This window comes from Periplaneta americana, chromosome 7 (assembly GCF_040183065.1).
Source record: "Periplaneta americana isolate PAMFEO1 chromosome 7, P.americana_PAMFEO1_priV1, whole genome shotgun sequence".
NCBI lineage: Eukaryota > Metazoa > Arthropoda > Insecta > Blattodea > Blattidae > Periplaneta > Periplaneta americana.
Genome location: NC_091123.1, coordinates 61,983,570 through 61,995,885, shown reverse-complemented (window position 1 = coordinate 61,995,885; position 12,316 = coordinate 61,983,570). Strand labels below are relative to the sequence as shown.

At 37.7% G+C, this 12,316-nt stretch overlaps 1 protein-coding gene across 1 annotated transcript in view; it reads right to left on the bottom strand.

Annotated features, from left to right (window-relative positions):
• Window positions 1-12,072, bottom strand: part of LOC138702769 (nucleolar protein dao-5-like) — a 966,798-nt gene extending 954,726 nt beyond the window's left edge. Inside the window, exon 1 of the mRNA XM_069830070.1 lies at window positions 12,032-12,072. The gene's annotated coding sequence lies outside the window, so the exon portion shown is untranslated. The remainder of the gene's footprint in view (window positions 1-12,031) is intronic.
• Window positions 12,073-12,316: the final 244 nt, after the last annotated feature.

The following is a 12,316-nucleotide window of genomic DNA, read 5'->3' as shown; positions in this document are numbered from 1 at the left end:
ATTGAAGCGGAAATGCTGGGTAACATTCGAAGTTGGACCTCCGATTCATTTCGCCATCAGTTCGCATGTCAATGTCATCATTACCATAGTCCAGATTAAGTGCACGGTGCAGAGTGCTGTATTCGTACAAGAGCGCGACCGTTCGGCGACAAACATCGTTCATTAATATTACCCAAACGCCGGCTGGCGCACGGACGGACCTCTCTCATCGAAACCTTGGTACGAAGAGCCTTAGTGTAGTCAGTCGATGTGGGTTGTGGATGCGCCTAGTTCGAGATTAGACAACACGTCTTCTGGGTCGTATTACATCCTTCCTGAAATTCAATAAAATTCAATCCATCCCCACGGAACATGAAAGAGCTCAAAGAAGGAATCCGTAGTGAAGTTTCTGAAATTCCTGTGAACATGTTGCGTCCGGTAATGGGAAACATAGAATCTAGATTTGAAAAATGTGTGCAGCGAAATAGAGGTAACCTTCAGGACTTTGTGTTCAGAACATAAAGTATTGTTATGAGCAGAGGTAGGAAGTTAGTACCTAAACACAGATTTCAGGTTGTGTGCAGACACGCATATAGATCATCTCACTAGTTGCCTGTTGTGTATACTGTACTCTGTTCATATAAACAACTCACAGTATATCCGCAACTGTGGATGGATGATTTTCGTAACTACATTACAGCAATATGCATAGTAGAGAAGCAGTTTCAATACGTGCTAACGTTTTCAGCGTAGTTGTGCAGTTTAGTGAGCGGTTTTTAACATGACAGAAATTTAAATCTTCCAATCACACGAAGTTGAAAGGAAAACTTAAACATTTACTGGTAATCATACAAGCCTATAAGCAAATGGAGTACATATATTACGTGGAAATTATGTAATGTGTATACATAATGCAAAGAAGAAATATTGTTTCACGGACACTGTACTATGAAATATTTATATGGAATATTTTTTTTCTCCATGGAGGATACAAAAATCAAGAGAAACATTCTACTTCAAAATTTGAATCAAAACAGGCGTAATTTCTTGCTTTCTTGACCTACTATATGTAATATTTTGGTATGTTTCAATATCTCTTCAAATAATTGTCTGTAGGAGTCACTCTGCTGCAGTCTAGAAATACAGAAATTACTATGCTGCGAGATGTGGAAGAATAATTATTGTTCAAATATATATACCAATCCGCAGAAGTCCCAATAGTCAGTTACGTTCCAACCCTTGAGGTGGACGGACGTCTCGTCTCTCAATCTTGTTGAGCAGCGGTGTTCCGACTACTGTGCTCGCGGTTTGTTGTTCTTGTTTTGTTTGAATTATTTTGATTAGCAATGGCAAGTAAAATCTGTAGGAAGAATACTATTAAAGCAGTGTTTAATAAAGATCAACAACGTCCTACTGCATACGAAATACACCAATGGTTAGAAGAAAATATCAACGTTCGAGAAGATGAATTGGACACATTACAACTAGTGAGTAAACAGAATGCAGTGTACATAAAATTCAATAATCAACTTAGCTACGAGAAACATCTTCAACTACACACCGGAACTTCAACAATCCAGCTAATGAATGGTGCAACAACAACTGTAAACATAACAGCAGGTGAGTTTGATACTACTACAGTTAGAATCTTAAACGTGCCACCAGAAGTGCCAAATGACAGAATTATGCATGTTTTGCAAACTTACGGGAAAGTGCAAGAAATAATAAATGAAAAGTGGTCCAAAAAATATCGATTTCAGGTGGATACTGGTATTAGACTAGTGAATATGCAAATTAACAAGCAAATTCCATCTACATTATATATTGCTGGCTATGAGGCTTATGTTGTCTATCCAGGTCAAGAACAAACTTGCTTCCTTTGTGGCAGTGCATCTCATATTCGCCGTTATTGTCCTAGTAAAGGTTCGCGTCAAATTGGGAATAATAATAACAGACCCTTTCTGATGAGTGATCTTCTAAAACCGATACGAGATTTGCCTGATGAAAATCATCCTTCGACCGTTCTTCCGATCTCAGAGGAGGCAACCACCAGTGCTAGCTCGCGTACGATTGAGCAGAATACTAGAGAAGATGGACAAGGTGGACAAGAGTTCCCAAGAGAAGATGGAACTTCTACTGAAACTACTACCAGACCGACCATGTTATTAGGACAAGACCCCATACAAGACGATATAGAGAACAATCTCGTTGAAATTGAAGATTCTGATACTATAACGGCTGATGAGGATGGAAGTGACACAAGTAATGGACAAATTTCTAAAATATATATTGAAGCTAAAGAGCCTGGGAAGAAACGTCGTAAGAGAAATCCTGAACTTGATCAAGTCAAAAATGATGGTCAATCTACGAACATAGAAAAAAACAAAATACTTGGAAACTCATCACAACTGGATTCCCATATAAAAGATGATGGAAATCAAGTTAAATTAACAAAGGGGAGTAGTAACCAGTCTAATGCAATAACCAGTATACAGGAATCTCGGACGCGGATGGAAGGTGATAACTGGAGTGACGAGATAGAAATGGAAGGGAAGACAATGGAAAGTGAAGTAGACATGATTGATTCACGAACTGAAACGCATGGTTCAAAAAAACTAACGAAAGTGATTACGAAACAACGTGTACATCCATACAAGTCTGACGAAAGCAAGTCAGGCACTTTACACTTACGGAAAGCAGATCAATATTAGTCTTCATGGCTTCGCCGCTAATTTATAGTGTTATTATGGCACTGACTTTGACTATTGCAACGGTGAATTTTAATAGCAGCTCATCACCTACAAAAATGAAAATGTTACAGTCTTTTTTAAATGTAAATGATATAGACATTGTTTTTTTACAAGAAATCGTATGTGACAGTTTTTGCTCAATTTATGGTTATAATTCATATATCAATATTGGATCGGAATATTTGGGTACAGGGTTCTTAACTAAATCCGGGTTAAATTTGGAGAATATTGAAAAACTCCCCTCTGGTAGAGGTATCAGTGGTACTTATCGGGGACATGTTTTTATAAATATTTATGCACCTTCTGGGAGTAACAAAAGATTAGCAAGGAATGACTTTTTTCAAAATGATGTTCCTTATTTGATGCGTGACCTACCCCCATCATACATACTTGGAGGGGACTTCAATTGTGTTCTCAGGCCCCAGGACTGTACCGGTGCTTACCAGCCTAGTGTTGCTTTACAACAGCTAATTAATCAACTGCAAATGGAAGACGCATGGATACACACAGCCCGCAGTATAGAATATACATATTTTTCACACAATTCTGCTGCAAGATTCGATCGATTTTATGTATTGAAGAATATTAAAAAGAAAATTAGTCGGGTAGAAACCTCAGCCGTCCCCTTCTCTGACCATGCTGCTGTTATACTTCGTATAGCATTGAATGCCTCCTTTATTCCTATGGGTCGAACATATTGGAAAATGAATATAAGTTATTTGGAAGATATAGAACTTAAAAATCTCGTACAACAATCTTGGGAAGTGTGGACTTTACAAAAAACACGATATTCTGATATAGCTGAATGGTGGGAAAAACTAGTAAAACCCAAAATCAAATACCTTTTCAAACAATATTCGTATAATAAACATCACGCAGAAGAAAATAAATTAAACTTTTACTTCCGATGTTTATCGGACATACAGAAGCTTTATGTGCCTACAGCGAAAAGTCGATCTGATATGAGTTGTATTAAAGCAAAAATTACAAATATATACCGGAGGAGACTTGAAGGAATCAAAATACGTAGTCGGGTGGCACTAAATGTGTTAGACGAAAAGACGAATCTATATCACCTATTAGCTGATCAAAAACGTCGTAATAAAAGTATGATCCTGAAAATTAATAATAACGATGGACAAGAATATACTACACAACATTCAATTAGTCGTGTGTTTTACGAACATTATAGTCATTTATTCAGTAACGAAACAGTTCGGCACACTAATCTAGACAATTTTTATGGACCTGCACCATATCGAATCTCGGAAATGGAAAATGAAAATTTGGAACAACATATCAGTAAGGAAGAAGTTTATGCAGCTCTTTTGCAAGGGAAAAAATCAAAAACTCCTGGCAGCGACGGAATCCCACAGGAATTCTACCTTAAATTTTGGGACCTAATAGGCACCGATTTTACTGAAGTTCTCAATGTTATTATTACTAGACAGAGACTTTGTACATCCCAAAGACGTGGGATCGTAGTCCTAATTAAAAAGAAAAACGGGCACGACCATGTGAATGATTATAGACCAATCAGTCTCCTAAATTATGACTATAAACTGTTAGCGAAGGTATTGACCAACAGGATACGACCACTTCTTAGCCAGCTCTTACATTCAGAACAGCATTGCGGAATAATAGGACGTAATATATTTAATGTCATATGTTCTTTAAGAGATGTCATTGCTCATGCCAATCACTCCCGAAACAAATACCTTATAGCCTCCTTGGATTTTCATAGGGCATTTGATAATCTTAGTCATGAATACCTGTTTCACTGCTTGTCTTGGTATGGGTTTAGTGTGAAGTTTATATCTTATATACAGACCTTATATACTAATATTGTATCAGTTATTCAAATTAATGGTTTTCAAACACCAGAGATTCCTGTTTCTAAATCAGTTCGTCAGGGCTGTCCAGCATCTATGACATTATTTATCTTAGCCCTACATCCTCTGTTACTGAAGTTAGATGAAAATATCACTGGTGTATCTTTTAATAATTATCATCTGTCTGTGGCGGCGTATGCTGATGATGTGAACGTAATCCTTGCAAATGAAGAGGATATTCAACACATGACGGATTCTCTACATCAATATTCTGCGATGTCTGGACTAAAGCTAAACTATCACAAATCACACATACTACCTCTTGGGCCCTGGGATATTCAACCTCAAGTTGCTCCTTTCACAACAATTACATCCTTAAAAATTCTAGGTATTTTATTTGCACCATCCATTATTGAAATGCAACAACAAAATTGGAAAATTGTCTCCCAGACAATTAAAATTACCGCTCAACAGCTTTATTATCGTGATCTCACTTTACATCAGAGAAGTTGGATAGTGCACACATTTCTGCTATCGAAATGTTGGTACCTGGCCCAGGCGCTTCCAATAACAATTACCTTTGCAAGGCAAATAACGAGTGCAATATGCTGGTTCTTATGGAAAGGAAGCACCTTTCGTGTGCCCCTGTCAACTCTGTGTCTCCAACCCACTGAAGGGGGGATAGGACTACTAAATATTCGTCTGAAGTGTATGGCCTTATTTTTAAGTCGCGGACGGAAAATACAGCATACTCTATCGTGTTTTTCCGCTTTCTGGCTACAGTTTTGGACGACAGCAGGTGATTTGCGAAATCCTCCTGATTTACGTGTTGTGCCACGATATCTCAAGTACCTTTGGACTTATATACAAGAATGGAGTTATCTAGACCCCGCTCAGTTTATCGTAAACAAAAGTTTATCAAAGGCAATATACAATACATTAGTACCAACTGTTCCTGTTGCTCCTCTACGTATTCAGCGTATTGTACCAGAGAATACCAAGTTCACTCAACTTTGGAAGAATATAAATTCTCGGGTACTACCGGTGACAGTGCGTTCTGTGTGGTATACAATAATTCATGATATAATCGCAACAAAAGAACGTTTATTTAAAATAAACAGAGTAAACAACGATGTGTGTCAGTATTGTCAACAAAAAGACTCCTTGCATCATCGTCTTAATACTTGTACAAGGAATCTATCCATCCGAGAACAATTTGGGAAATATGTGAAGGACAATAATATATTTGGAAACGACACTCTTCAGCCTACAATGTTTCAATTACCAGACTTTAATCTCAAGCCACAGCAAAGACAAAATGCTGCACTGTGGTTGATAGGTCATACAGTAACTTTCCTTATTCAGAACCAAGAGAATACCTTTAAAACACAATATGTAGCTTATATTAATCAGGCTAGAAGGAACAGAATTCTCTATCGAAAATGGGACCTTTTGTTTGGGAATTATCTCGGGCACTTAGATTAATTAAATTTGATAGTACAAACACTTTCAATAGGACATATCAGCCTAATTTAAATACATGTCTTTATTTTAATTTGTCTTAATGAAATAAAGTTCCTTCTGAGTATAGAGTGGGTGGTTTCTCCCGGAATGAATGAATTTTGTTATTGGATGAATGAACATGCACTGTTTGCTTATTATAGAGTGAAGGAATTACTTAAATAGTGCAAGTCAGATTTTTATGTTATTTTATCATGGTTAATACGTATTTACAAGGTTATTTAAAGTATGTACGGGGGAAAAAGTATGCATGGAATTTGTTGTCACTACAGCATACATTCTATGAGTTTATTGATTCGATTGAAGTGTACGTGTGAAATTGTGTCAGTACTGCATACTGGCTATAACAGATTATTTGTCCAGGTTGAAATGTATATGTGATTTGGTTTTAGTACTGCATACTGGTAATATCAGTTAAATTGTTTAGCCTAAAAGTGTAATGGAAATTTGCTCTCAGTACTGTATACTGATTATATCAGCTTATCTGTTCAGATTGAAATGTATATGTGTTTTGGCTTCAGTTTTGTATAATGGTAAAATCATTAATTTGCTTAGTTTGAAGTGTACATACGAAATTATTTCAGTACTGCATACTGATATATTAGCTTACTGTATAACTTGGAATGTACATGTGCACCATTATTAGTATTGTATACTGTTTTATTAATTTATTGTTTAATAAATAAAAAAAAATCGTGAAAAAAAAAAATAGTCACTGAAGCAAAAAATGAAAAGTGTTCTTGAAACGAATAATGGTTTTAATGTGATGACCCATATATACGAAATGCACTATTATATTCACAGAGCTGTTGTTCACTTTGTGATACAGTAAGGAATAATGTATATTTCAGATTTGTTCCAGTTACGTTTTGTGACTTAGAACGAACACTTTCAGGGTACAAATACATGTTATGTATTATTTTTCTGAACACAGAAAAGTGTATTTTTGATAAACTGAAAATGTAATTATTATTAATTATTGTAAAAAGACTAGATACAAATTATTACGTATTTTATTTGTTATTCTAACTTGTATATACACACGATGTTAATTGTTAATTTTGTTTCTGATTCTAAGGCCATGGATCATTGTCACTAAGACAAGTTTGATCACCACTAGACTGTGCATCTGTCTTTTGCTGGTTTGTTGACGTTGAGAGCTGCGTCACTACAATTCACTCCGTAGATATATAATCCAAGCTCACACAACTTAACAGTTTTGGTAGGAACTTCTTACCTCTAGTTATGAGGTACCGTTAAAGATTATTTCATGTACCGGTACTTTAAATTTAGAGTAAATATTTTATTCTAAATCGATCAGTGCCATAATTAGGGCCTATTAAGGTTTAAAGATCGCCCGTTTCGTTGTCTTGCCCTATACTTAGTAGGCCTATATTTAATTTTATTTTGCTATCTGTAAGGAAGACAAAATTACATAAAATAAATACCCATTAATATTATTTGATAAAACTATCGCGAATCTTAATAAAGTAACACGTCTTTATTTATGAAAAATATCAATACAGTACGCCATAACGTATAAACAAATCGAATGTCATTGAACAAATTAATCGTCACAAGAAACCAAAGCAAAAAAGTTACAATAACAGCTGTTCGTAAATGCTATGAACGTATATTAAATAAAGTCTTGAATAACGCGTATTTATCAGTGACTGACACGACTACAATTATCATATATTCATGTGAAAGAAAAAAAATTAACAGTGTACAAGGTACAGTTTAATGTTTAGATTATCGACTACAAATCAATTTTCACAAATTACTCAGGCAAAACAAGCCAAAGGCTATATTTATCATCTGAATACAAACTAGTGAGGTAGATTTATATAACAATTAGAACCAGATGACTCGCAGACTTCCGTATAAGGGCATGATTAGCGGCTATGTGGTGTAGCCCGAAGAAATGCATCCGAGGTAATGAATTCACCGGCGTGTCTCTGCGATGTAATGGTTTGTTTTAAATTTTTTAGTTCTGCGTTCACACCTACAAAGCACGCCAATTGTCGAACTTCCATTACGGCATTGAATAAAACCGATTTACGTAGTGCGAATGAGGGCAATGTTTCAACAAAGTAGATATCTTCAGCTGTTTATATTCCAAATGGATTACGTGCATAATGGCACATAAAAGCAAAGTGAACAACTCTGGATGTGATTTAATGTTGAGAATATCTCTCTTCAATTAATCTGAACTAATGAACATACATTCACATGCTTGAACAGCATATATGATAGTCGGAAAGATGGACGAACAGATGGCTGTATGCATGGATGGATAGACATGCAGGTAAATAGGTAGACAGATGAATGAATTGCTTAATTAATGGCAGGTTGGTTGGTCGGTTGGTTGGGTGCGATGGTTCGATGGATGGATGGATGGATGGACAATGGATAGATGGATGGTAGATGAATGGATAAATGGATGGATGGACGAATGGATAGATGGATGGGTGGAGAGATAGTAAATAGATAGACGAACGGACGGTCGGTCGGATGGATGGTCGAATGACAACGGAGGAGATGGATTGATTGAAAGATGACTGGATCAGATGGATGGATGGATGGACAAAGGATAGATGGATGGTAGATGAATGGATAAATGAATGGATGGACGAATGGATAGATGGATGGGTGGAGAGATAGTAAATAGATAGACAGACGGACGAACGGACGGAAGGAGGGTCGGTCGGATGGATGGTCGAATGACAACGAAGGAGATGGATTGATTGAAAGATGACTTGATCAGATGGATGGATGGACAATGGATAGATGGATAGTAGACGAATGGATAAATGGATGGATGGACGAATGGATAGATGGATGGGTGGAGAGATAGTAAATAGATAGACAGACGGACGAACGGACGGAAGGAGGGTCGGTCGGATGGATGGTCGAATGATAACGAAGGAGATGGATTGATTGAAAGATGACTTGATCAGATGGATGGATGGACAATGGATAGATGGATAGTAGACGAATGGATAAATGGATGGATGGACGAATGGATAGATGGATGGGTGGAGAGATAGTAAATAGATAGACAGACGGACGAACGGACGGAAGGACGGTCGGTCGGATGGATGGTCGAATGACAACGGAGGAGATGGATTGATTGAAAGATGACTGCATCGGATGGATGGATGGATGGATGGGTGGGTGGATGGATGGAAAAATGTTATGTTTTATTTAACGATGCTCGCAACTGCAGAGGTTATATCAGCGTCGCCGGATGTGCCGGAATTTTGTCCCGCAGGAGTTCCTTTACATGCCAGTAAATCTACTGACATGAGCCTGACGCATTTAAGCACACTTAAATGCCATCGACCTGGCCCGGGGTCGAACCCGCAACCTTGGGCATAGAAGGCCAGCGCCATACCAACTCGCCAACCAGGTCGACGGACGGATGGATGGATGGTTGGATGATACATAGGTAAGTGAATAAATAAAAGAAGGAAGGGTAAACGGTGGAATGAAAGACAGATCGAAGAACGCAGGAATGCTTCGGAGGTAGAATGATAAAAGGGTGGTGCAAGATAGGTAAGGACATCATTTCATTTTTACTTCAATTTTTATTGTACCTGAGTTTTTGAATGTACTTCACTCCCACCCCTTCTACTAATGAAGTTCAACCGTCTCCACACAGATCCAAGACCGCATATACAGTCATAGTAGCCTTACGGTCATAGTAAACAGTAGGTTCCAAAAATATGTTCGCGTTTTCCAGTGACGAAAGAGCTTTCAATATTGCATCATTTTCCATTTGCCTACGTCGCATCCCGGTTTCCCCCACCTGCTTCTATTCGCCTCTCTGTAAATGCTAGTGGCTGGGCTGTCTTAGCTCTTTTCTGGGAACATTAATTTCTGTTAGGAATTGGACGTCTACGTAATATTATACCCATACAATTGTTTAAAATAACTTAAATGAAAGGGCCTCGTTAAGTAATTAACTGTCACGTGATTTTCTCCCTTTCTACGACGTAACCAATTGGACGGACAGTAGATAGAATGTCTGAGTAATTTTATCTTTTCGGATCGGGCAGAAGTTAAGATTGAATTTACAGTACGTAAGGTCTCTTTTATAGAGTAGGTACAGAATTGTTTCAACATGAGTTACTGATACGAAGTACGAACCTGGTAATTGGAATTACGTACAATAGCCTATAGTGCGATAATATTCACATTAGAACTGAAGCCTGTATCGAAATGAACGGCCACCATTTTCAAAAATGTGTTTAAATATCCATATTATGATTATTTTTCTAACTTCATTCTCTATAGTGTACGCTAATGTGTTGTAGACAGTATAATATACACTGCATAATGAATACGTCCGCATGGAAAGCTCAGTTCGTGAGTAAAAACACTCAATGTTAATACTGCACTGTATTTTGATTAAACAAAAACCTAATGAAAATGATCAAACTCAAAATCGCGATATTTCCTAGTCTACGTAAATGGATGAACTACTTTTCTTCCCTTCTATACCTAGTAAAGTGATTTGTTTGTATTTTACGCCAGTATCATCGAACTCCAGTCGTGGAAGAAGGTAGCAAACGGTGTTTCCGGTTCTTAATCGTTGATCCAAAAGTATAGCCAGGTTAATATTAGAAATGGTAGTAAAAATAAAATGATGTCCCTGTATAACGGAGGAAGGCTGTAGTGTAGACAGATGTAGACAGGTTGGTGGGTGGATGGATAGATGGACAAATGGGTAGGTGGATGGGTGAATTGGTGGAAAGATAAATAAATAAACGGAGGGTGTAAAAAGATTGTAAATAGATAAAGGGATGAAAGGACACACGGACAGGCTGGCAGATGGATGGATGGATTGATGTACAAGATATTCTTCAGTCACGTAGAATAAAGTCTCTGCCAGCCTCAAGGTGTCACGAAGCAGGTGCAGCACCAATATGGAAGCAGGCTGAAGAACGCATCCGTGCGAACACCTGCTGCTATCATTCTCAGCTGCTCTTGACTCGCTTAATTACAGAGAGTCGAAGTTTATCTGCACAGACAAGTAACAAATAGTTTCCGAGCCCATGTAAATGGATTTGGATGCAACGCGTGCTTGTCTCTAGTATAGAAGTATCTTCAATCTGTTTTCCGTGCAGAAATAATTTTAGTGCGGTGCGAAGCTGAAAGAGTAGCTAGTCTTCCCACGACGATCACTTCCAAATTCAGATGAATTAAAATAAAATTTATGACCGACAGAAATGAAAATAATATGAGACCTTCAAATATCAAAATAATTTTAAATAATTCATGGCGCGACAGCCTTTGAGGGGACATAACAGAGGTGAACGATCACGCAACCAGTATGAAGATAACGTGTGATCAGCACGATGAAACCCCCCCTCTCCTTCCCGGCCGTTATAGCTCGTTTCCGAAACTGCATTTCGTAATTTCCATGAGGAAATTTCTTACCCCTCAGGACTCGAATTAGCGCTCATTCCCTAACACGAATCGAAGCATGATGCCTTAGACTCCCCAGCTACGACGCAGGACAAAATTTGTGAATACTGATGTTAATGTATCAGCGTCTTATAATTTTCCACAGTGACTCATGTAACCATGTTCGCAGGCGGAGCGATGGTCGTTGCCGCCAGAACGCGGCCGACTCGCAAATCGTTGCGTAGCTTACAAAATGGTAATACAATCTTATGCTAATTTCTGTATAGTTTAAGTGAGACTTTTAATTATAGCGTTTGTTGATATAAATATTAATACAGGTGTAGTTAGTGGTATTCAAAGAGATTCTGTTACAAAACTATATAGTTAAACTTTCTCTTGTTCCCTGCAGAGTATAGCCTACTTCTGGCAACTTCTCATGGTATAGGTTAGGCCTACTACATTGTGTGGTACTGCGCATCGTGCTGGCACCATAATAGTTATTTACGATACAAGTGGTGTTAAAAATGACAAACTTACTTTGTGAGCAGAGATGCTCGCGAAACGCAACAGCAGGCTGAGTGCAGCAATCCTGCGAACAAAATAAAATTAATTTTAACATACTGTACCGGTATGTGTCGTAGGCTACAAAATTTTTAGACAGCTATTCATCCATGCTTGTGTAGAGACAATTTCCATCACTTCTTCACTACTGTATTCCCCTTCATTGTAATAGTGAGAGTTTATCACAATGAAAGTAAGAGGTGGTACAGTCAGTGCCAGAGGATTCTACTGTAGATCGATAGGTACACGGAGTGCTTCTCA